At 39.0% G+C, this 27,701-nt stretch overlaps 1 non-coding gene across 1 annotated transcript; it reads right to left on the bottom strand.

The window, feature by feature from the left end:
- Positions 1-10,913: 10,913 nt before the first annotated feature.
- LOC145103479 (small nucleolar RNA R71) lies at positions 10,914-11,020 on the bottom strand. The gene has a single exon (XR_013706570.1). It is a non-coding gene; the product is annotated as a small nucleolar RNA R71 (small nucleolar RNA).
- Positions 11,021-27,701: the final 16,681 nt, after the last annotated feature.

Raw genomic sequence — 27,701 nt, forward strand, 5'->3', positions numbered from 1 at the left:
CTTGGTATTTCGATAGAAGATTCAGATCTTTCTCTCTCCTTAAACCCACTATAAAAGGCGACATCCTCCACCATTTACCTCTTTACTGCAATCAAAATTCCTAAGAGAGCAAGAATTCCCTGAACCCTAACTGTTCATCATCTTCTTCCCTCTCTTCAACAATGGCCGATTCATCCTCTGTTCATGCTACTTCTCACATCCTTCCCATTCGCCCTCAACAATGTCTCATCATTTACTTAACCCCTCACGCATATGACTCCTACATGTTCCCCATCATCGAGTGCTTAAAGTATTCGCCGATTGCTCCTGCACTTTCTAGGGTGGAATCAGTGCCAATGGAGTTTCTCTCGCAGATCTACGCGACGGCTCATGACGACAAAGTCGTTGACAGGATCTTCTTCGAAGTTTCTCATCACAAAGCATCCATCTCCAAGCAAAGATTTGGCTCACTGCTAGGGTTTGAAGCTGACCCTTCAAGGGTTAATCTAGAGACTATTCCGATGGGGCACCTCTTCAACATGTTCTACAATATGGGGTATACGGAGGCGCTAACTTCCGTCGCCAAGTTCAAGAAATCGTGTTTGCCGCCACAGTGGAACAGAATGTTCACTGTGCTATTCAAGGGTCTTTCAGAACGGAGCTCTGGTTCAGATGGCTCCAGTCGACTATTCCTGTCCATCTTGTATGGTGTCTACAACGGTATCAACGTTGACTATGGGTTTGTTCTCTTGCAACAACTCATCCAAAGTTTATCTTCTTCTTCACGGCATTCTGAGGTGTCGTATGCAAGGTTTTGGACCCTAATTACGAAGTGGGTCATGGACAAGTACAACATCCCCACTACCGCCAGCGCACCGATGTCTTCGATTGGTACCTTTCATACCACGAAGATCATCGTCTCAAATGCTTCAAAATTCCCTTTCAATGGTTCCATTCCGGAAACCATGTACGTTGATGTTCCAGCTGACAGCAGGATCATCCGGACCTACAAGGAGTTCAAGAAATCTGGTCCGAGGGATCTCACGCCAGAGATGCTAAAATCAATTCACGATGCCGATAAGCCTGCTCCGAGAGGCAAAAAGGCAGACAAAGGCAAACAGGTGGCGAAAGGGGCTAAAGGCCCTTCTCCTAAGAAGAGGAAATCTACCAAAGTTGCTCAGTCACCGCAGCAGAAGAGGCGAAAGACACAACCAAAGCGAAAGGTCATTATCGCTTCCTCTTCCAGTGAGTCGGAGGGTGAGAGTTCGGATTCTGACGACTCTCCAAGAGGCAACACACCTCCAAGAGGCAACACACCACCCAGATCACCTACCCCCGAAATGCAAATCCATACTTCTCCAATTCCCTCTCCTACTCAAACAATTCCTACTTCCATTCCCACCATAAACCCCTTTACCAATATTCCAAAAACATCATTCCCTATGCCACCACCCATCTTCACCGATGCAACAACAACATCCACTGCAAAGGTTACAACCAACGTATCTGATACGGGGGTTCATACCGATGCAACCGAACCTCCACCAGCAACCGAAGCCATACACACAACCGAAACCCAAAAAGCACATGAACCTACCCCTACTCACACACAACCTGAACCTACACCTATACCCGAAACCACCCAACCAGAACCCACCCATACAACCGAACCACCACCAGCTTCACCACCACCACCATCTCCCGGTCATGCCTCTGACGGAGATAACCCTTTCCTTGGCGGGGAAAACATGACATTTGATTCGGTCTATTACAGTCCGTTTCAAGTGCAAAGCGACGATGATGAGGATGCTCCGGTAACAAAGAAACATCTTAAGGAGCTACATGACAAGGTTGACTTGCTCATTGCTTCTTCCTCCAACTCTCAATCATCTCTCTCTGAAGCTGCTCTTCAGAAGATTGTTGATGCCTTCTCAAGGGCTCAGCAAGATTTGGTCGCTTCTGCCACCGCCACCATTGATGCCTCGATGAAAGCCTGTGAGGCTGCGACCGCAAAAGTCGATAAACTATTCTCTGATGCCTCTACCCTGTTACAATCTTTACAGGAGAGTGCTACTGCTACCAAGACAACGTTGGAACCAATTATTCAACAGTTGGCCACGTTTGTCTCTACAGAGTTGAAGTCCTTTGCCACACTTCGTCAATCTCTGACAGACGACAACTCTGCCTTCCGTGCATCTATTGACGAGCGCCTCTCTAAACTCCAAGAGGATCTGGCTGCTGAGAACTCGTTGATGGATGTCTTGGCAAGGAAGACCACTGCCCTAAAGGTCAAGAGTGCTCAACTTTCCAATTCTCAACAACAAATTGTCGCTCTTCGATCCGAACGGGAGGTCATCAAGACGTGTGTTTCGGATGTACACTCAGCCATATCCAATATCCTCGAAGCGCACGATCCGATCCTAAATCATTCTGTGAGGCGTACCCTTGCAGAGAAGCTCGCTCCTGCCCTGGATCTGCTTAGTAAAATTGAAGGCTACCTGATTTCGTGTCCAATCCGAAACAAGGGGGAGAAAAGGAGTCCGGATCGAAACCACCTCATTCATCAAAGGCAACTCACACAACCGAACCTCCTCCTGCAGGCCAAGCCTCTGGTTCGGGTGTGAAGGATAAAGGCAAGAAACTTGCTGAGGATGAAGAAGAAGATGATCAGGAAACCATTGCCGACTTGCTGAAACGAAAAAGTCGTCGCAATGTTGAAGATGATAATGTTCGTGTGGCAAGAGAAGCTGAAGAAGCAGAACGCAAAAAGAAAGAAGCCCACGACCTTCTCGAGAGTAGGAAGACTCTTTTTCTTGCTTGGACTCTCGAGAGGATGATAAAGGAGGCAATCGATACCCCGAGCATCTTATGGCTTGAACCAGTAATCTCTTTTGATTGCTACAACTCCATTGACTCTCAGTTCGACATGCCCTTAACCCGAAAGGCGTTCATCTTTCATGCCTTCGCCAACGTTGCTGAGTTCCCTCATCCTCATCCGGAGGTTGATCGGGAATTGATTGAGTTCTATCTGAAGGCTGCTCAACCCCAGTACCAAACCTGGAGCACTCAGAAGATCATCAACGTTCGGGTTCTAAAGCCATACACTGAAGGGAGATTTATCAACGTTCGGTTCAAGGTGCTCAGAGGATCTGCAAAAACCGAACATGCCATCTCTTTAGCAGATCTACCGAACCTCAACCCCCATGACTGGATCGTCCTGCACAACATCCTACTGACTAATGAAGCTGAATATGGTCCGATCATTGACCATCTCAAGAGGATGTTGGTGTGCTATATCATGGAGGTCGCCCTGATGGATCAGGAGATTGCAAATGTCTTCAAGAAGAAACCGAAGATATCTCCTGTTGGCTCGGCCAGTGATCTAAACCAGATGAAGATGGGAAAAATTGACCCGAGGCGAAACTCCGTCATGTTCACTAGGAGTGAAGGACAGAAATGCCTCTTTGCCTTAGCTGATAAACATCTTTATACCACTGCTTGTCTAGAGCATGTGCTGGGGATCATCCACAGGTGCAAAGAAAATACAGCGGATGATATCAAGTATTTTGACGACATGATACAATGGTACATTCGGTTAAGACAGACAATCCTCGCGCTTATCTCTCGTCTGTTTGAGACTGTAAAGAAGAAGGTTCCTGCTGCTGCTGGCCCAAGTAAGAAGACAAAGTGATCTCGCTCCAATTTGACGCAAAGGGGGAGATTGTTGGGTAGCGTAGCATTTTTGATGTATTGCGTCCATTGGGCTCGGTTAATAGTCCAAGTTTTGTTACTCGGGTTTGGGCCTGTCCAACCGTGAGCTGATAGGGTTTAGTATAAATTAATGTGCTTGCATGCATATTAGGTGATCGATTGATAGAGATTACGATAGCAATTACGATAGATCACAGAGTTATTTCTTCATCGTTCTTGTAAACCCTAAATCCTCTACAGTAGAAGTTCTTTATCGAGCTTTGCTGAGGATTGTTGATTAATCATTCGACATCTTTGATCCATTCTTGTGTTCTTGCTGTTTACTCGTTTATTACTTTACCTGTTTTATAGATCTAATCGATCTTCAAGTTAGTTTTTAACTTATCACTTATAAACCAAGGAGGCTTGCAGAAACCCTATAATAGAGCTCCATAATCGTCGCCTTTTAAGGAGGTTCTAGAATGTCTGCTTGTTCAACTTTTGGACAATTGCATTCTGACCCTAGACCCATTAATTAATTCGAGTTAATCCATAACAAAAAATTAAATTAACTCTGATTAATTCTTAATTTATTAATTCCATTTCTAATTAATATATTAATCCAATAATATATTAATAATTTATATATATATATATATATATATATATATATATATATATATATATATATATATATATATATATATATCAATATCAATCCAGGCCATTTCATGGTTATGAGGGAAACCCAAAAAGGATTTTCCTATGATTCATCCAAAATACCAATTTAGTTAAGACCTTAGACACCCTAATCTAATAGTTACCCACTTGAATAAGTCGTCAACTACAATTGCAAGTATAACTCCTTGAATAACTAGTAAAGAGTGCATTCCAAGCTACTGCCAAACTCTGATTAAATTAGATGTCAGCCCTAAGATAAGTGATCAACTATTCATCCGTTCTTCCTGATATTGTATGGATATGAGACATGGATTACAATCAATCTCATGGTCGAGGATTTTGTTTCTTGATTTCTTGATTTGCGATGACACCATCAGACTACTAATTGAACACATCAATTTAGCTCCGGTTGGGTGCAACAAAATAATGTCAACATCAAATCACCGAGGGGCCCAAAGATATCCCTTTCCTTAAATAGGCAAACCGAACGAATAATCTCCGACTGTATAATCATACATTTTACTCGTCATGTCACACATAGGAATACACTTTTTAACATCCAATTATAGATGCGTTGATGCAAACCTATGTATAACATATTCGGAAACTATGACTTATATATCTTCATTTTAAGAATATAAGATATTATTATCTTAAAATTACCCATAATTGAATCAACGAAGAAATCTCTAAGCTCAGGTTTAACCAATACTCAAAATTCCCGTTTTCTAAGTACTCATGAACATTACAACAATCCTTATGCAATGTCCAATCCCTATGGACAATATACAGACAATTCATGAAAACCTTAAGTCAATATCAACTACCCAAAAATATGACTGACTGTGACATTTTGAATAAATTAATATCTAGGAAGTTAAACACGCAAAGTGAAACACAAATAAATTGACTTATGTGAAGACTTTGGGGTTTTTAGAAAGTAAAGTTTAGGCCTTATGAAATGTTGACAAGTTTGGTTGGGAGATGTAAGTCCTTTAATCTTGAGTAGGACCAAGGGTGAACTGGGGAAGTATAGATGTCAGACTGCTTGCAAGGGTTATGGTTTTGAGTTTGACTTATGTTAATCCAAATTTAACATGAAAGGGTTATAGAGATCTTCAAGACCTTTTCGTAGGTATAAAGAACACCGAAATCGGAGTTGGACCGAAGAAGTTATGGTCGTTTGAATTTTAGATGGGAATATGGAATTAGCAGTACGCTAGGCCTACATCTAAAGTATGCATTGCGTACTTCATTAAATGAATCGCGTGACTTTACCCGGTATACTGGGTGTACCTAGATTATGCTGGGCATAATTACACAAGGTGCAAACCCTAATTTTTAGGGTTTATGATGCAACATACAAACACAAACAAAGATAAACATGGATGAACCTATTGGTTTTAAAAGAATAACCAAGACAATCTCTTCAAAACCACGTTGATTGTACGAATACCGTGGGATTGGCTTCAAAATCTAGGTTACCACGCACATAATTTTAGGAGAAAATTGAAAGTTTATAAAATATATGATCGACCATCCAATTTACATTAGAAATAGTTAAATAAGAAGCAGGAATTAAAACAGAACCCTAAAGGGCCATAGGCCAAATACAACACCACATCCGATCGGATCCTCCTTTCCAGTGAAGGTCCAAGGTTTGCAAGTCAAAAAGTCTTTGTACTTGCATCCAAGTCCATCATTTCCTCCATCCTGGTTGATTTGCCTAACAATCGGTGGATTAACTTGACCAACAGTCCCACTAAAGTTACCACCTTCCGAATGTCCTTCATTCAACTCGGGCTGTTCAATCGGCATTGAAAGTTCTTCATGATTCTGTCGAAGCAAACGTCTAGTTTCATCCATTTGACGATCCAACATCGTCTGAATCATCAATTGTACACCAGCCATTGTTATTGGCTCAGATGTTGTTGCTACAACAGGTACTCGCTCAATCACAGGTTGTTGATTCCTATCTTCGTTCACGTTTCCAACTCCACTTATGTTTCTTACCATTTTTGATCTACACAACGAATAAGGTGAATTTAGATCCTCAATCACGATAGATAATTAAATCATCCTTATCACTCTGAAACATTTACATGCTAGTTCTAATACCGTAATCATATGCTTAGAATCCTAAACACATAAGGTTTCCAGATCTGGTGGGCAACAAACCATAGATCTGAACAACTAATATCATATATGGAAAAATATAACATTTAGCACATAAAAGCATTTTTGGTATCTTTCCTAAAATAAACTAGTGCTCGTGTCTAAAATATAACATACACTTATCTCACAATCTTCACTTAGCATTCTAAGTTTAAGTCTAGAAATCCTACAAATTCCTAGTTTGCTTAAACTAATGCTCTGATACCAACTGTGACATCCCCAAATTCACGACCAGAAAAGACCGGTTTCATTTATGCTTTTAAAATAATTTTAGAGTAAATCCATTGATTTTAAATGAGTTGTGGAATTTGTCCCCAAAACAATACATGATAAAAATAAGGTTTATCAAAGCATTTCTTAAAGAACTGTATTTTCATTATATATCAAAACTCGGCATATCATGTTCCGATACAGACACAAAATAGACCTTACACAGTTATATACAACTACCGTTCTATAAAAAAAACATCTTCACAAGTTCTCCAACTTATGTTCTCGCCCCACTACCTGTAATACAAAGAAATTGAGTTGGTCAGGCTTGGGAGCCTGGTGAGCATATAGGGTTTTCAACCCACAATAAATAATTATATTTAATTTCACCAACCAACAATAACCCGATTACCCATTCCGGTTATCCTCACTTTAAGTCCCTATGACAACAACTCTAACAAGGGACCTAATCTAGGATTTTCATCGGGACGGACACTACTGCAAAGGGGTTTCCTCAATAATGAATGTCCTAAGGCAACCATGAGGGGATAGAATACAGCAAATGAACACCCAAGTTCACTACACCTACTGGTTATGAGCCTACCAGCGTTCCACTGAACTTTCTAGAAAAGTCCATGGTCGTCATCCATATTCTTGAGGACGACTAGATCACAATCACATTGAGGACTCTCGTCACTTTTATTTCATCATACATTACTATCTACCCATGTTCTACCCAACATATTTGTAGACAAACTATACTTGTGTATATACAGCTTAAAACATGTATAACATATTCATTCAATACTCATACCACATAACAAATAGTATATCACATAACACGTATTTCATAGAGTATAATTCATATATGTGTATTATCAGAAAGCAACTACACACTTACTCGTATCATATATCTAATACATTCATCAATACTTGTATTAAAATCGTGTATATGAAAGAGACTATGCACTCAACTGATAAGAAGATTATCAGGCAGCACTACGACTCTTCAAGTAGTAACTCTTCGATGAATCTAGGATATCTTCACACACCGGGTTTCTTGCGGGTAGAGTTTTAGCTCGGGAACTCTGTTTATCGGGAGCTTCGGGGCTTCGGGACTCACTTCGGGTCTCGGGATGATGCTGAGGCTTCGGGGGTATAACTTTGTAACACCCGCGTTTCCAGGCTAGGCATTTTCGTTGATGTAATAGTCTAGGTTAACCCTTGTAACTCTTTTTGAAGTATTAATGATGAAATACTTGAGTATTATGTGTATTTGTGTGCTTATTACTTAATTATAAAGATATAATTAATAGAGGATAAAAATAAGCGTCAAAATTAAAGTGTGAGATAAGCCCGATATCCTTACATAAAGTTTTAGTGGTCGAAACAAGGATTCCGGAGATATAAGGAATGCCGAAATCCGAATTATAACGAAGAAGTTATGACCTGTCGATGTTTTGCGACAGAACCGGAACAATGCCGAATGACGTAAAATATGAATTTAAGATAGAGCGATATCTAGCCTTAGTGATCTAAACGAAATTCATAGGGTTAGTTAAACCGAGAGCGTGCATGAAAAGAACGCCCAAATCTGACTTCGTGTGAGGAAGTTATGATTTTTCGAAGTTTCGACTTAGCGGTATGCAGCCCGAATACTCGAAATGGAGATCGAGTGATATTTAGACAAAAATTTCTAAATGAGAATTGAAGATCTCATTGATAGTAGTCCAACGATAAAAAGACAGACAAAAACGGAGTTCTGATGAAGGAGTTATGAATTTCGAACAAAGTTTTCCTGTCCCGGGCTACTAAAAATACTATATAAGTAATTGATATGTGCATAATTAGTTAATTATTTAGTATATATTTTTATTCATTTTTAACTAATTATGTGAATAATATGGACAAAAGGTACTTAATATTGTTTAAATTTTGTTTTCAGTCCAAAAGATATGCTTGGGAGTAAAAGGGAGCAAGGGAAAGCAGTTGAAGACCAAAGAATGAAGATTGAGGAACAAAAGTATACCTACTCGACGAGTACACACGTCTACTCGGCGAGTCCATCTGAATATTCCAGAAGATAACCACGTCTCCTGATCTAAGACGGATAACAACGAGTCTACTCGGCGAGTTGGGTCTGCTACTCGCCGAGTACCCCCTGTTTTGAGATATCTATAAAAATCGAACCTTTATCCGAGGAGAACACACCTTTGGCGATTTTTGAAGATCCTTCTGCGATTAAGAGCACCAGAAGACGCTGAGGAATCCTAATCTCCAACCTTTTGAAGAATTGAAGCAACCAGGTTAATCATTCCACTTAAGCTTAGGATTTGATGATGTCTAATCTAGTTGAATTTGTTTTTGTGTGTGATTTTACTGCAACTATGAACTAATTTTGTTTTTGTTTCTGTTTGGGGAATACCAAGGAACTCCTATGGTTTAATTCTTAGTTTTGATTAATTGTTTATTGGTGATCTATTAAATTAAGTTTGTTAAAGACCCGTATGCATTAATCATGATTATTTTCTGTTAATTGGAAGACAATTAAGCTGCATGAACATCTCTTAGTTGTTAACCTCATATGTCTATGTGAACACCAATTCATATGCTTAGGAATAATGATTATGAAACTAAGATTAATAAGACAATAATTAGATTAATGTGTGAGCTTGTTTGAGAAACCATCAAACAAGAGGTTAATTGATTTATTAAATTGATTCACCACTACAAATCTTATTTAATCCAAATTATTAATCTAGGGAATTAATTAGTTTAAACACTTGATCACTGCTTAAATTAGTTAATTGTCTAAGGGTTAGGAGTAATGAACATGAACCTAACCACTTTAATTGGTAGCCAATAATAATTAATCTATCATAAATATAAATAACCATAGGAGTGAATTCGTTGAACCTAAATAGAAACATCTTTATCAAATTTGGTGAATTAGTTGTTTGTTTTAGTCATTTAGTTAATTAAGTGTTACTTAAGTTTCTAGTCTTGCAAAACTAGAATAAAAACCTTTTACTTTCATTAATTGTTTTAGTTAAAATTAGTTGTTAGTTTAATTTTCCGTTCCCTGAGTTCGACACCTTACTTACTAAACTATACCACTAAAAGACAGGTTCACTGCCTTTGTGTGCTAAATATATTAATACAAGTAGGGATAAAACAAGTGCATTTTACACACATCAAGTTTTTGGCGCCGTTGCCGGGGAACGGTTCTAAATAATTAATCTAATTCCTAATTTTTTCGATCCTTTGTGTGAGTTTACTTGCATAAAGTTACTTTATTACAATTTAGTAGTCAGTAATTAGGTTTTAGTATCTGTTTTAGTTTTAATAGAAAGTTTCTAATTTTTTCAAAAATACATTGGTACTCGCCGAGTGCAATCGCACCTACTCGGCGAGTAGCAGCGTAATCAGCAGTTAAATTTTCGAATTCTTTTAGTATAATTTTTTTTGTTCTTTTTACGCTTTTATTCTGTTTATTTCAGGACTTTCATGACCAGAGGATCAAACGCCCCGCTGGTACCCCCGTTTGAAGATCCCGAAACCGCATTGAAAAGAAACAAGGGAAAGGATGTGGATAGTTCAAGTACACCAAAGAAATCACCCTTGTCCAATTTGAAGACTGTTTTTGGGAAAAAGAAGAGCAGCAAATCAGGAGCATCCAGCGCTTCCTTAGTAATCGATGAACCGGCTAAGGAGGATATCGAGTACGAGACCGAAGAAGAAGAGGACCTGACATACAAGCACAAAACGGAATTCGAGGAAGAGTTAGTTGTCACAATGGCTAACATTGATGAAATCCCCATGGGAGAATGGAAGAAGAGGATGCGAGACGACACTGGCCCGGGACTTGTGCAACCCGCAATTCCCGCGACTGCTACCTTCGAGCTAAAGGGTCATATCCTAGCTTTACTTAAGGAAATACCTTTTTATGAAAAAGACCATGAAGATGCCTACAAACATTTGGATGAAGTCAATGATGTAGCTGATTACTTCAATGTTCCAAATGTGCCCCGTGAGACTCAGCTACTTCGTATGCTTCCAGTGACATTCAAGGGTGCTGCAAAAGACTGGCTCAAATCACTTCCCCCGGGTCAGTCACCACTTGGGCTAAGATGAAAGAAGAATTCATTGATCACTTCTGCCCACCTTCCAAGATAGCCAAGTTGAAGAAGGCCATTGCTAACTTTGAACAACAAGCTGGAGAGTCTCTATATGAAGCTTGGGAAAGGTACAAGAGCTTACTAAGAAACTGCCCACATCATGACCTCAACAGCCAGCAAGAAGTGTCCATCTTCTATGATGGATTCAATGTCACAACCAGGCAGTTACTAGACTCGCAAGGCCCGCTCACAAAGAAGCCACCCCCGGTGATCAAAGAATTAATTGAAGAATTCTCTAAACACTCTAGAGAATACCACAACCCTAGGCATGATGTCACTAGGGGAGCTGCCTATGCAGCTACTGAAGACTTATCCGCGGTCATGGCTATGCTAAAAACCATGGATAGGAGGATGGATAAGATGGATCAAACAATCCATGCTATTCGGGTGGGTTGTGAAAACTGCAATGGGCCTCACCTCACTAGAGACTGTGATTTAGATGAAAATGGAAACAAGAAGGCGCAAGTGTGTTACTCAAGTGGATACCGATATGATGAAGACTGGCGCAAACAAAAGAAAGATTGGCTCCCTTATGAAGAGTATAAGAAAGCCAAGGAGGAAAGGTTTAGGCAAAAAGGGAGAGGGTTCTATCAAAATGAGGAGCCGGTGCAAGAAAGAAAGCCAAGCTTGGAAGAAATGCTCACAAAATTTGTAGCTGCTTCAGAAAAAAGACACAGTGACCATGATGCTGCAATTCAAGAAACAAGGACCATGCTAAGGAACCAGCAAGCATCTATTCACAATATAGAGACACAACTTGGGCAACTTGCTCAACAAATCAACCAAAGATCACCGGGCAAACTTCCTAGCAAAACTGAAAATAACCCACGAGGCGTTTAAATAAACATTGTCACAACAAGAAGTGGGAAGATAATCACTCCCCTAGCACCTATTCAGACTGAGTCATCCAAGAAATCACAGAAGGAGGAGGCAGAAAAGCAAGTAGAAAACCAAGAAATACATTCTGACAGTGCTACTCGCCGAGTACCACGTATGGACTCGGCGAGTACATCACAAAAACCCACCGCATAGGTTCCTGAAATACTTTACCAGCCTCCCATGCCATACCCAACCTGAGCTAAGAAGGAGAAGCAGGAAGAGGAGTACCAGAAGTTTCTAGATCACATCAAGACTCTTCAAATCAACATACCATTCATTGAAGCCGTCATGCAAATGCCCAAATATGCAAAGTTCCTTAAGGAACTTCTCACAAATAGAAAGAAGATGGAAGAAATGAAGAAGGTGGTACTCAATGAAAACTGCTCAGCTGCTATGCTAAATAGGCTACCAAAGAAGAAAGGCGACCCGAGGAGCTTGACCTTACCTTGCCAATTTGGCAACTTGACCATCATTCATGCCTTAGCCGATTCGGGAGCAAGTGTGAATCTAATGCCATATTCGTTCTTTAAGAAGCTGGATCTCCCGGAACCAAGGCCAATTCGCATGGCAATACACTTGGCAAACAAAACAGTCACCTTTCCAAGAGGCATATGCGAAGACATACTAGTCAAGGTGGATAAATTCATCTTTCCCGCTGATTTTATCATTCTAGACATGGAGGCGGATCCACAAGTGCCAATTATCCTTGGAAGACCATTCCTCAACACGGCAAGTGCCATAGTAGACATGAGGGACTCAAAGCTCACTTTGCGGGTTGGAGAAGATTCAGTCACATTCGGAGTGGACCAAGCCATGAAGTATTCAAGGAACAGTGACGACACAGCATTCTCAATTGATATGTTAGATGAATTACTGGAGGAAGGCATAGCTGAAGATTCCATCAAGTTCATAGCTGAGGATGAAGAATTTGATCCAGAAAAAGACTTGATGGAAATTGAAAGACTGCTGGAAGAAGCCGACTGTGAAGAACTGAAGAAGAGCACTGACAGAACTACTCGCCGAGTAGGACCGCTATACTCGCCGAGTACATTTGAAGAAAAGGCAGAAATCGTAAATGCAGCCACAAACTCGCCGAGTACCCTACCTGCACTCGGCGAGTCCAACAGTCAGAGCCAAAAATCGGAGCTGAAAACTTTACCAGATCATTTGGAGTATGCTTTTCTCGAAGAAGGCAACCAAAAGCCAGTAATTATAGCCTCTGACCTGACCAATTCTGAAAAAGAAGAACTCGTGTAAGTATTGAAGAGGCGGAAACGGGCCATAGCATGGAGCATCACCGACATCAAGGGAATAAGTCCATCCTATTTCTCCCACAAGATCAACCTGGAAGAAGGAGCAAAGCCAGTTGTACAACACCAAAGAAGACTGAACCCGAATATGCAAGAAGTAGTCAAGAAGGAAGTGGTCAAGCTCTTAGATGCGGGAATTATATATTCCATTTCCGACAGTCCATGGGTGAGTCCGGTCCAAGTGGTGCCCAAGAATGGAGGGATGACGGTCATATCCAATGAAAAGAACGAGCTAATTCAGACACGAACGGTAACCGGTTGGAGAGTGTGCATCGATTATCGAAAGCTAAACGATGCCACTCGTAAAGACCATTTTCCCTTACCTTTTATTGATCAAATGCTAGAAAGATTATCGGGCCATAGCTATTATTGTTTTCTAGATGTATTTTCGGGATATTTTCAAATACCCATAGACCCAATGGACCAAGAAAAGACCACATTCACTTGCCCAAGAGGGACTTTTGCTTATAGACGCATGTCTCACTAATCTTGACTTAATGCTTGCTAGGTGTGAAAAAACCGACTTGGTACTCAATTGGGAGAAATGCCATTTTATGGTCAAGGAGGGTATAGTGTTGGGCCACAAGATTTCCAAAATGGGAATTGAAGTGGATAGGGCAAAGATAGACACTATTGCCAAATTACCCCCACCAACCAATGTGAAGGGCATTAGGAGTTTTCTAGGACACGCGGGTTTTTACCGGCGTTTCATAAAAGATTTTTCCAAAATAACTAGACCTCTAACACAACTACTACTAAAAGATGCACCATTTAATTTCACTAAAGAGTGTTTAGAGGCATTTGAATTTTTAAAGGAAAAACTAACTAATGCCCCGATCATTATTGCACCAAATTGGAACTTACCTTTTGAGATTATGTGTGATGCTAGTGACTATGCATTAGGAGCTGTCCTTGGTCAAAGGGTTGATAAGCACTTTCAACCCATATATTATGCTAGTAAGACTCTAAACCCAGCCCAAGAAAATTACACCACCACTGAAAAAGAATTACTAGCTGTGGTGTATGCCTTTGACAAATTCCGCCCTTATTTGGTTTTATCCAAAACTACTGTTTTTACTGACCACTCGGCTATCAAGTATTTGTTTTCCAAACAGGATGCCAAGCCAAGACTAATACGATGGGTGCTACTTCTTCAAGAATTTGACATAGAGATACGAGACAAGAAGGGAATGGAGAATGTGGCAGCCGACCACTTGTCAAGGCTTGAGAACCCGCAATTGCAAGAAAAATAGTAGGAGACGACTTCCCAGACGAGTACATCATGGTGACAATGGGAGAAGAGCCATGGTTCGCGAATATAGCTAATTATTTAGCTACAAAATACATCCCAAAAGACTTTAGCAGCCAACAAAAGAAGAAATCTTTTGCTGAAATAAAATATTACTTTTGGGATGAGCCTTACCTCTTCCGAAGCTGTGCGGATGGAATCATAAGAAGATGCGTATTCGGGAAGGAAATCCGGAAAATACTAGAGCATTGTCATAGCGGACCCACGGGTGGACATCATGGAGCACACTATACGGCAAAGAAGATCTTTGACATTGGGTTTTATTGGCCAACAATTTTTAAAGATGCAACCCAATTTGTCAAAGAATGTGATGCTTGTCAAAGGGTGGGAAACATTTCATCTCGAAATGAAATGCCACAACATAGTATCCAAGTATGCGAGGTGTTCGATGTGTGGGGAATTGACTTCATGGGACCATTTCCCATGTCTAAAGGCAACAAATACATACTAGTGGCGGTGGACTACGTATCTAAGTGGGCGGAAGCACAAGCATTACCAACAAATGACAGACGGGTGGTAGTACGATTTTTAAAGAAACTATTTTCACGATTTGGAGTCCCGAAAGCCCTTATTAGTGACCGAGGCACACATTTTGCCAATGACCAATTGGAAAAAGTGTTAAAGAAATATGGGGTCACCCATAAGTTTTCCACATCATACCATCCACAAACTAGTGGACAAACCGAAGTAACAAATCGAGCCTTAAAGCGAATTTTGGAGAAATCGGTGGGGAGCAATCGCAAGGAATGGTCAGATAAGCTAGATGATGCACTTTGGGCCTTTCATACAGCTTTCAAAACACCTATTGGTACCACACCATATAGGTTAGTTTATGGGAAGCAATGCCATTTACCGGTGGAGCTAGAACACAAGGCATTTTGGGCATTAAAGAGTTGTAACTTCAACATGGATGAACTAAAGAGCAACCGGTTAATGCAAATGAATGCTCTTGAAGAACTAAGGAATGATGCATACTCCAGCTCATGTCTATATAAAGAGAAGACTAAGATGTGGCATGAAAAGAGGATCAAAGATAAACAAATTCATGAAGGTCAAAAAGTGTTGCTCTTCAACTCAAGACTCAAGCTTTTCTCGGGAAAACTCAAGTCCAGGTGGGATGGGCCTTTTGTAGTGAAGACGGTGTTTCCACATGGTGCCATAGAGCTATTATCAAGAGATGGCACGCCTTTCAAGGTCAATGGTCATAGGGTTAAAACATATGAAGAAGGAGTCCCCCGTAATGAAGGAATGGAAGAATTGTTGTTGCTGGAAAAGAATGCAGCCACGTAAAAGGGGAGGAGTCCAGCTAATGACTCCCTAAAAAGAAGCGCTTCTCGGGGGGCAACCCGAGTCTCAAGTTTGAATTTTCTTTCCTTTTCTTTTACTTTATTTTTTTTTATTTTTTTTCTTTCTTTTCTTCATTTATTTTGAGAACATAACTGCTTGAGGACAAGCAATGCTTAGAGTGTGGGGTGGAGGGTTTAAAAAGGAGAAAATACATAAGGTCTTTAAAATTGTCACAAAATTTTTCAATCTGTAAGGTTTACTCGCCGAGTAGGGCCGTATACTCGGCGAGTACCTACTCGAGTAACCCGAAAAAACGCGTAACTGCATATGTACTCGGCGAGTAGGTCCTTTCTACTCGGCGAGTAGCCGATTTACACGGGTGAATAATAAGTCTGTAAAAAGAGTTTTTTTTCACCCATTACACCTCATAGTCGCCGTGCACAGCAACCCTCGAGCAGCCAAGCGATTTTTCGCGAGTTCGTCCAACTTCTTCCGAATTTCTACTCGATTCTCATCATTCAACCAAAAAGGTAACATCTTTACACTATAAACTCCTTAAAGGTTTGATCTTTATCATAGATTTGCCCCGGTTTGACTTGATTTCGGATTTGGGGTTTCCTCAAATTCTAGGGTTTCGAATTAGCCATGAATTACGTGATATTAGGACGAATTTCTTTATGATTTGTGGTTAGATAAGCTATTACAACAAACCCCTGTAGAAAAATTGGATTATTAACTGCTATACACAGGTCCGAGACATTTGCAGTCTCGCAGTTCATCCTACTCGCCAAGTAGGTCGTGTACTCGGCGAGTAGATGACTTTTCAGACCCACTTTCTTGTTTTTAATTACTGGGTATTGTTTGATGGTGTGTTTGTTGGTATTTGTATGCAGGAACCATGTACAGAAGGGGGCAATCTTCGCACGGAGGAAGTCAAAATGATATTCCATGGCTTTCCTTTCAACACATAACTTCCAAGTCATCCCAAAACCGGGCTAGAAACAGGCTGGAAGCCCTAAAATAAAAGGAAATTCATCTCCCAAATACGGTTGACTGGGGTTGGCTGGGAAATGTCGGGTTAGAGGAGGAGCTTACACCATATTTGGTAAAAGAGTGTAGTTTGGGGTACACCACCATTACTTGTGACGGGTGGTTACAATTGTTCAAAATTCAGGAGTCCGTATATGCTGAGTTGTGCTGGGAGTTTTTTGCTACCATCTCATTCCGAGTGGTAGTGATTACTACAATCCCAACATGATCTCTTTTTCTTTGGGTGGAGAGCTGCGACAGTGCAGCATTGTTGAGTTCTCGTGGAGGTTGGGGATTTATGATCAAAGCGTGATGTTGACAGAAGATTTTGAAGCATTCCTGGAAAACAGCCACAAAGAACTTCCCGAGGCAGTGGTGGCCTCGACATGGTGGAACACAATAGCCAACAAAGTTTATATTCCGTCCACCGCTCAAGAAGGCCACATCCGCTCACCGATCCACCGCCTTCTTCACCGATTTGTCGCCAGTACCATCAACCAAAGGAAGGATTGGGACAAGGTTCCAACCCTTGACATCTTTTATTTATAGAGTATCATTACTCCCGAGGCCTTTTGTAACATTCCTTACTGCATTGCCAAGTTCCTTGTCGAAGGGGAGGTCAAGGAGAAAGTTAATTCAAAAATCAATGGAGGAATGTTTATTACTCGACTGGCCAAGTCGTATGGGATACTTGATCTACCGCAAGCTAGGGCGCTCACGGTTATCCACCCTCCACCATTCAACACAACATTATATCGGAGGGCGAGGATAGTTGAAAAGTTTGGTGACTCCTTTACCATCCCACATGAAGATGAGCCGGCGATTCCGGAGGAACTGGGAAGGCGAGTTAGACAACGTAGCGAACGGGTACGAGAAGACCCACCGGTTATTCTGGTGGAGGAGGATAATGATGGGTGGAATCAATTAGAGTACCGCCGCTACCTAGATGACATTGGGCAAGGGGTGAACTACAATAACCAATCTTTTGAATATCTTTTTCAGCAAATGAATATCGCCCCAAGACCCGGTCCCAGATACCCGTATATCATGAATTGGGAGGAGCGGATGAGAAGGAGAGCCGGAGAAGGAGGAAGTGGCACGGGAGGCGCTGATATGGAGGATGAATGATGAAGACTTGTTTTCTTTTGTTTTTGTTTTTTTTTATGATGATGTTTTAATTATGTTTTGGACAAATGTTTAAACACTTGGATGATGGTTGTTTTGGAGGTTTGATTATTAGTGTCACTTTTAGTTGTACAATTTTTTTTTTCAGGAAGGAAGATTAGGAGGCATTCTAAGCTGAGGGTCAAAAAGGGAATTAGGAGATTTTCAAGAAAAATGAAGTGTTGTTCTTAGGATTGAGTCCGTGCAAGTTGAGAGTGATGGAGTGTGCTATTACTGGATGAATTAGAAGAGAGGATCTACTCACCGAGTGCACAAAACCTATTCGGCGAGTCCCTGAGTTATTGCACGACATTGTTCTGAGACGAGATCTACTCGCCGAGTCCACGATACTACTTGCCGATTATGCTGTTAATTTTCGAATCCCAGAATTGCTTTGGGCACTTTCACTGCAACATTTACATACTTTTTGGGAGGAATTGTCTCTGGAGATGTTCTAAAGAAGCTTGTTCCTTTAAATTTTCGAGCTGTCAACCACACGAGATTTCACACCCAAGGCATGGATGTGTTGTTCCCATGCCAAAGTCAGCTGAAGTTGGAGCCTTACATGAAGAAGTATCAACCTATCAACTGCTATCCCAGGGGAGTTTGTTCCAATTCCCTCTTTATTTTGTTTTTATGTTTTTATCATACATAATATGCAATGAGGGCATTGCATAAAATAAGTGTGGGGTAGGGGGTTGTCACATAAATAGAAAATTTAGAATCTTAATTTAGGCTAATTTTAAAAAATTTGTTGCATATCAAAAGTATTACTTAGGATTTAATTTAGAAAATTTTGGTAAAAGAAAAATTAGGATTCCATATTAGAGTTGTGTTGATAATTGCATGAAAACCCAAATGTTTAGTTGAGCCCATATACGTTCTAGTGCATTTGTGGCTTCCTTATTCCAGTGAAATCATGGGACAAAAACACAACCTCGCTTGGTTTGAGGGATGCAATATGTTTAGCAGCCTAAATTTGAAATGTATCCAGGAAAATTATTATCATTAGCCAATAAAGGTTGAGATTGAGCGCCCCTGCTTAAGCATGTAGGGATTTGAGTGAAAAAAAAGTGAGGTACATGTAAAAAAAAAAGAGAGAGAATTACAAGAAAAGTTTGAAGAATTTTTGGAGCAGCAAAGTCAAATATGAAATTAGAAGATCAAAAATTCAAAGAAACTCAAAAAGTTGAAGATACCAAAAAAATCAAACAATAAAGGTGGTGAATTCAAAGAGATCAAAGCAAATATCAAAGAAGAGATGAATTCAAAAGAGCTCCATAATGGTATCAAAAAGTTGTAATTCTAGATTATGTATGCTTGGGTTGCTCAATTAAAAACACCTTGAGGGTAAGAGGTTTTCTGTGGATGGATTCGGAGGGTTGCATAAAATGAGCATAGTTCGGGATGAGTGGGCAAGTGTTTATGAGGATTGTGAGTATTTGGAGTATGGGAGGTCCTTAGGAAAAAATTTTAGACACAAATGCATGCGTTGCGGTCTTGGCATAATGGCTGGGTTAGATTGGAGTTGTCATATGTGATTCTAATATGTTTAAAATTTAGTTTTGCTTGGGGGCAAGCAAAAGTCAAGTGTGGGGTATTTTGATATGTGCATAATTAGTTAATTATTTAGTATATATTTTTATTCATTTTTAACTAATTATGTGAATAATATGGACAAAAGGTACTTAATATTGTTTAAATTTTGTTTTCAGTCCAAAAGATATGCTTGGGAGTAAAAGGGAGCAAGGGAAAGCAATTGAAGACCAAAGAATGAAGATTGAGGAACAAAGGTATACCTACTCAGCGAGTACACGCGTCTACTCGGCGAGTCCAACTGAATATTCCAGAAGATAACCACGTCTCCTGATCTAAGATGGATAACAACGAGTCTACTCGGCGAGTTGGGTCTGCTACTCGCCAAGTACCCCCTGTTTTGAGATATCTATAAAAACCGAACCTTTATCCGAGGAGAACACACCTTTGGCGATTTTTGAAGATCTTTCTGCGATTAAGAGCACCAGAAGACGCTGAGGAATCCTAATCTCCAACCTTTTGAAGAATTGAAGCAACCAGGTTAATCATTCCACTTAAGCTTAGGATTTGATGATGTCTAATCTAGTTGAATTTGTTTTTGTGTGTGATTTTACTGCAACTATGAACTAATTTCGTTTTTGTTTCTGTTTGGGGAATACCAAGGAACTCCTATGGTTTAATTCTTAGTTTTGATTAATTGTTTATTGGTGATCTATTAAATTAAGTTTGTTAAAGACCCTTATGCATTAATCATGATTATTTTCTATTAATTGGAAGACAATTAAGCTGCATGAACATCTCTTAGTTGTTAACCTCATATGTCTATGTGAACACCAATTCATATGCTTAGGAATAATGATTATGAAACTAAGATTAATAAGACAATAATTAGATTAATGTGTGAGCTTGTTTGAGAAACCATCAAACAAGAGGTTAATTGATTTATTAAATTGATTCACCAGTACAAATCTTATTTAATCCAAATTATTAATCTAGGGAATTAATTAGTTTAAACACTTGATCACTGCTTAAATTAGTTAATTGTCTAAGGGTTAGGAGTAATGAACATGAACCTAACCACTTTAATTGGTAGCCAATAATAATTAATCTATCATAAATATAAATAACCATAGGAGTGAATTCGTTGAACCTAAATAGAAACATCTTTATCAAATTTGGTGAATTAGTTGTTTGTTTTAGTCATTTAGTTAATTAAGTGTTACTTAAGTTTCTAGTCTTGCAAAACTAGAATAAAAACCTTTTACTTTCATTAATTGTTTTAGTTAAAATTAGTTGTTAGTTTAATTTTCGGTTCCCTGAGTTCGACACCTTACTTACTAAACTATACCACTAAAAGACAGGTTCACTGCCTTTGTGTGCTAAATATATTAATAAAAGTAGGGATAAAACCAGTGCATTTTACACACATCAGTAATATACTTATAATATATTAAAAATCAATTCAAAATTAGCCAATGGAGTCTAAAATAGAGCTGTAGAGCATAATCTCACCTTCGCGTCGATATAAAGAACGTCAAAAACGGAGTTCGTTTGCGAAAGTTATGAATTTCTGAAGTTTGGGGCGCGAACCCCAAAGTTGTGTCAGAGACCACGACGTGGCAAGTCTTCTGACACCTCTGGGAGTCCCCAAGATGCAACTTGCGATGACGTATGTAGTGACGACCATGCCCACGACGTGGAAAAAGGGTGCCACGACGTGGCAAGGGCCAAATTTGCCCTATAAATAGATTTGAAGGGCCAGTCATTTAGGGTTGCTATTTTCTCTCCTCTCTCTCCCGTTTTACCTCGATTTACGTGCACTAAATATCCCGAAGCAAGTCCCGAAGCCCCAAAGATCCCGAGAAGTGCGATTCCCGAGCTGAAGCTCTGCCCACGAGAAGTTCGATTTTTGTGAAGATCTTTCAAATCTGCTGAGGATTACTACTTCTACAAGTCGTAGTGTTGTCCGATCATCTTCTGATCAAGTGAGTGTGGTTACTTTCTTCTAACGCATAATTATGAAGTATTTTATACGAAATACGTGTTATGTGTATATTTTGTGTTATATGTGTGAATGTATATTCACTCTCTTCTATCTCATGGATCTGATTTGTTTTCTATGAAATACGTGTTATGTGTGTGTGCCTCATCTGTTATGTGGAATATGTATTGATTAAAGCATGCTATACAGGTTTTTAAACTATGTATAAAAATGTATGTTTTTATCTACTAATATGTTGGGTAGAACATGGGTAGATAGTTGGTGTGTAATAAACAGATGAGAGGCCTCGTTGTTGTTTTGATTCAGTCATCTAGCGGAGTTTAGATGACGACCACAGACTTTTCTAGACAGTCATGTGGAACACTAGCAGGCTCGCCACCTGTAGGTGTTAATGAACTTGGGTGTTCATTCGCTGTACTCCATCCCCCTAATGGTTGCCTTATTTGACTTATATTGCTGAGGAACCCTCGAAGCATGTGTTGTCGCCCCGATGAAATATTCTTAGACTAGGTCCCTTGTGTTAGTTATTTTAGGGATATAAAGTGAGAATAACGAGAATGGGTAATTGGGTTATTGTTGGATGACGAAAATTAATTAAATTATTTATTGTGGGTTGAAAACCCTATATGCTCACCAGGCTCCCAAGCCTGACCCACTCAGTTTTATTTGTATTACAGGAAGTGGCGCAAGGGCATAAGATGGATGAACCATCAAGTTGTTTTGTTTACAAGTCTGTATATGTATATATTTGTTGAATGAATTGTGATGTTATCGTTTATGCTTTATGGTCTGTATCGGAACATGACATCCCGAGTTTTTATTATATAATGAAAATACATTTCATTTATGAAATGCTTTGGTAAACATTGTTTTATCACGTTTTGTTTTTGGGAACAAATTCTGCAACTCTTTCAAATCAAAAGGATTTACTTTGAAATTATTTTAAAAGCATAAATGAAAATCGGTCTTTTCTGGCCGAGATTTTGGGGATGTCACAGACTTGCACGTAAATCGAGGTAATATGGAGTGAGAGGAAAGAGATTTGGCAACCATAAACGGTTGGACCCGACTTTTATTTATAGGAGGCTGAAATCCTATGCTCACGTCGTGAGCCACTAATGCTCACGTTGTGAGCTCGATAGGTCACTGCGTTCGTCATGATCACTTGCCCGGGAAGATGTCCATCACCTGCTCACGTTGTGAACACTGTGCTCATGTCGTGAGCTCTGACACATGTGCAAGTTCGTGCCCCGAACTTCATAAATTCATATGTTTCGCATACGAGCTCCGTTTTTGATGTTCTTTATTTCCACACGTAGGTGAGATTATGCTCTACAACTCTCGTTTAGACTCCGTCGGCTAATTTTGACTTTAACTTTTATTATATTATTTTTAGTAGACCGGGACAGGAAAAAATCCGTTAGAAATTCATAACTTCTTCATCTGACGTCCGTTTTCATATGTCTTTTTACCGTTGCATTACTATCGACGAGATCTTCGATTCTCGTTTAGATTGTTTCAGCTAGAAATCACTCGATCTCATATTCGAACTTTGGGCTGCATACCGTAAAGTCGAAACTTCGAAAAATCATAACTTCCTCATATGAAGTCATATTTAGACGTTATTTTTATGCACGCTCTCGGTTTAACGTATTCTACGACCGTCGTTTAGATCACTAAGGCTAAATATTGATCTATCATAAACTCACTATTTACGTCATGTAGTGTCGTACCGGTTCTGTCGCGAAACTTCGACATGTCATAACTCCTTCGTTATAACTCGGATTTCGGCATTCTTTATATTTTCGGAATCCTCGTAACGACCACTACAACTTCATGTATAGATATCAGGCTTATCTAATATTTTATTATTATGCTTACTTTTATTCTTAATTTATTTAAGCCACACAATTAAGCATAAAACACATAATACTCAAATAATACATTTCTATTATTTCAAAATGAGTTACAAATGTTAGCCTTGACTATTACATCATCATTAATGCCTAGCCTAGAAACACGGGTGTTACAACAATAGCATATGTCCCAATTATCGGGCCTCACCCGACATCGAACCCCGCTCGCTATACATAGCAGCACATAACACATGTAACAGTCACGCATAATCCTAGCATCCTATCATAATCAGTAAGGGTTGACATTGGTGCCTTAGACCCCCTAAAACCAGTGAGAAAACTCACCTCGAATGTTGAATCTCACTGAAGATCCCTAGCTGCTGTCCTGACGACTCCCCGAGCTATCAGTTCAAAATAACACCCAACTAACACATGGGTTCCAATCCATGTTCAATAATCCATACTTGGGGTAAAATGACCACTTTACCCCTAACCTAGTTTGATACAAGACTAAGGCCCAAATCCACAATCTAAAAGGATCAAAACGAAATAATCATCCAATGCCCACTTTTGGACTAATTTTCCAAATTGGACCCAAACCCCCTATATGGGCCTTACAGTAAACCACAATAATTTTCCTTAGTCTAAACTCTTGATTTCTGATGGCCCATTAAGTCCAAAAGCAACAACGTCCAAAGAAGTGGCCCCACCGAGGCCTAAAAACTGCGAATCCCAACAGACTGAGTACGCGGGGAGTACTCAGTTATATGCTAAGCATACTCGCTCTTTGGCTTGTACACTACGCGTATGGACTTGTACGCCCAACATACTCATCTATTAATCCAACTATTCAATTAAGCTCTTAGTGCTTAAGTCCAAAGGTCCAAACCACAATTATGAGTCCCAAAAAGTGTCTAGAACCATAAAGTCACTGACTTGGTGACTTTGCATGCCCGAAAAGGTCCCAAATTCGAAATTTAGCATTCTACTTCCACTAAATGAACTGAAACTCATGCATGGGGAATTCTAAGCCCTAAAGGTGACAACTTTATGAATCCCAGACCATAGAAACACCAAGAGTGGCAACTCTAAGCTCCTGGAGTGCTATCAAACCACTAGATCTCATAGGGTCCAAAACTTAAAGAAGCAAGATCTAAGCTTCTAAAGAACAAGATCAAGGCTTTATACCTCAAATTCCTTCTGGACCTTTGTTAGTGCCAAAGGCTCAAACTGTATTGCTTATTGTTGCTAGACCTAAGTGGTTATCCCAAGTTCTTCATGTTTGAGCAAGTTTTATTGGAAGGAATTCATAAAGTTGACAGCTTTATGCATTCTAAAGGTCCCTTGAGTATGATAATGTTCACATCTAGAAGTTGGTTGATTATTGGATCCATGCATGTAATTTTTGGTTTAATCTCTTTACTTTTACCTAGAATGGATGGAGGACATGCATGAGGCATACATTTCCATAAAGTAATCATTTTTATGGAAATTTGGTGTCCCCTTTAGCTTCTCAGAAAGTTAGAGTAAAAGACTTAATGGACTAAGGACTCAAATCTTTGGATTGTGCTTCATATTGTAGTCATGATGTCACACTAAGGGTGTCACGGTGTGAGCATGAAAGGAACCTACATCTGTTGTGTCTTTTGAGCTCACGACGTGACAAATGAATGTTCACGTCGTGAGGTTTTCCCAATGGTTTTTGTGTGACCGATTTGGCTGAGTTAGAGCAATTCGAGTTGGAATTGGTTCGAGTGTTCTCTTACGACATGACAAAGGGTTGGTCATGGCGTTAGAATCATTGGTGGACAATGTGGGTTGTTGACTTTGAATTTGACCATTGACTTTTGGTATGGGTTAACTTTTGGTCAAATTTCTATTTTTAGAAGGTAGACTTAGGGTTTACCTTGTGTGAATTGTTAGGAGGTGTTTAACACCCATCATTTAGTGGTGATAGTTGTTAGATGTGGTCGGCATGGCATTGAGCTAGGTTTTAGTTTGATTTGCGATTCAGGTGAGTCTCCTCGCTGTACTTGTGGGTCGAAAGCATTAATATTGGCCCACTGGATTATGTTGTGTAGGAAGACCATGTGGTGGCCTTTGATAATTGTTTGAAAGACCTGGATATGGCTCCATACAAATTATATTCTAGACCGGGGTCTGGACCTTGTTAGTTATATGTAGGATGTTAGTTGTCTTTATGATACCTTCATGGAAGACTAGGAGGTGGCTCTTGGAACTTCTTTGTAAGACCAAGGTTTTCGCTCTTATCTTGGCAAGGAAAGACATGCTACAACTCATGACATGATATTAATTGTAAGACTATGGTTGACACATAGCATTCCTTAGTCTCTGTATGGTATGTGGTATTTTTGGGCAACTCAGTAAGTTTATGCTTACGGTTTGTGGTTTAACATTTTTCAAGTACTTCTAGTTCCAATGGGAAGGGCCCGACTTGATTACACAGCTTCCCCAAGAGTTTATTCAACGTTGGTTGTTTGTGATATTTTTACTCTGATGTTTTGATGAAACTATTACTTGGATTATCTTTTGGAATGAATGAATGGTTTGATTGATTAAAAATGAGTTTTTTTACTTAAAGTTTTCTAGACGTTACATTAAATTAAAATTTTAATTACCTAATTTATTTATTTAATGTCAAACATATAAATAAGGAAGTAAGTAAGGAAGTAAAATAGGATTATGTCAAATACAATTATGGAAGTTATGGTTTTAAAAAAATCAAAGTCATAATGATTGTGAGAGACGACACATGACATCTATAAAATGAAGGTAAAAAGATAGTTTTAAGTCTCTAGAAAGGTGTCATGTGGTGCATAAACATATATATATATATATATATATATATATATATATATATATATACACACACACACACATAAAGAATTTGAGACTCACTTATAAGATATAAGCATGAGTAATCCCATTTCGTAAGTATTGGTATCTAATTCATATTTAAGCACCTTAAACATTGTCGAGAGTTTTCTTTATATATGAGATATAGATAAAACCAAAAATGTTGAAGTTTATACAAATCAAATTAGACGAATACTTAACAGGGGTCTTTTATTAGCTAAAGTATGAACATAACACCAAAGCTATATGACTTTGTTATTCTAAGTGATTGTATTTGACTAAAATTTAGTATTTGGAAATTCGAAAAGTATAAGTAACAAATATTATAAATTTGTAATTTCTTGATATATTGGAGATGATATTTTAATTAAATACTTATGTTGTTATATTCTAGCATGTTTAATCCTTAAATAACCTTGTTATTCTAAATGTAAATAGTTGTTCATAGTTGTCATAACATTTATGAAATAAGACTAATATCGACTGGGTTTGTTGATTTTCATGGAGATGAAAATAGCAAAGGCCAGTAGCCAATTTTATAGGTACGTGATTAGAGAATAAAGATTGGACATGGCCCACATCAAGATCATTTCATGGATCGTAGTAATGAGTGATATTTGATAAGGGTAGTATCTTTGTATCCTCAACCTGATATACATATTTTGGACTTGAGTGTAGCAATTGTTGTACTTTGATATGATTTAACGTTGTTCCTGTTAAAAGGCATTATATGGGTCATTGTTGGGTAAAACATGAACTAAATAAGAGGCCTTACTAAAAGCTGAAAACCATATGATTTTGATAATGATTCATGCCACATGTTCAACATGATGTATGTGACTAAGGGATAACTAATACAACACCTTATAACCGACTATAGCTTTGAGATCTTGGAAATTGGTAGGTTATAGATGGCATCTCTTCATGTCTTGTTAGGCCATTGGTATGTTGCTAGACATGAACGTTTCTTGTTCAAGTAGGAGTGTAACACCGCATTTTCACTTTATAGTATAGTTTCAATATAAACGTTTCTTTGTGAAATTCAAAGTGGAAATATATTACTTTTTAGCCAAAGTAATCATCATGGAAGTTGTAGAAGACATCAATACGAACTTGTGAGTATAAAGAATTCCAAAATCTGACATCGTATGAAGAAGTTATGATTTTGCAAAGTTAAGTGTTACAACACATTACACAAATATTTGTTATGAAATTAGAAAGAAAATATAATACTTTTTATCCAATTTAATGTAAAGGAAAGTTGATGTCTACATAAATACGAATCCATCGATATAAAGAACATCAAGAATGGAACTCATATGAAGAAGTTATGAATTTTGTAAGAGCATTCACTACATATACCTTATAATATATAAAGTGAAAATGGATTGTGAATTAGCTGTTAAAATCTAAAGGAAAGTTGTAGTACATGAAATTATGAAACTATGGATATAAAGAACGTCGAAGATGGAGTTTTTATGAAGAAATTACAATTAGCCAAAGATATCAAGAAAATAGCATATTCAAAATCAGCACTCT

The sequence above is a fragment of the Lactuca serriola genome, chromosome 4 (genome assembly GCF_051521515.1).
Source record: "Lactuca serriola cultivar US96UC23 chromosome 4, Lser_US96UC23_V15, whole genome shotgun sequence".
NCBI lineage: Eukaryota > Viridiplantae > Streptophyta > Magnoliopsida > Asterales > Asteraceae > Lactuca > Lactuca serriola.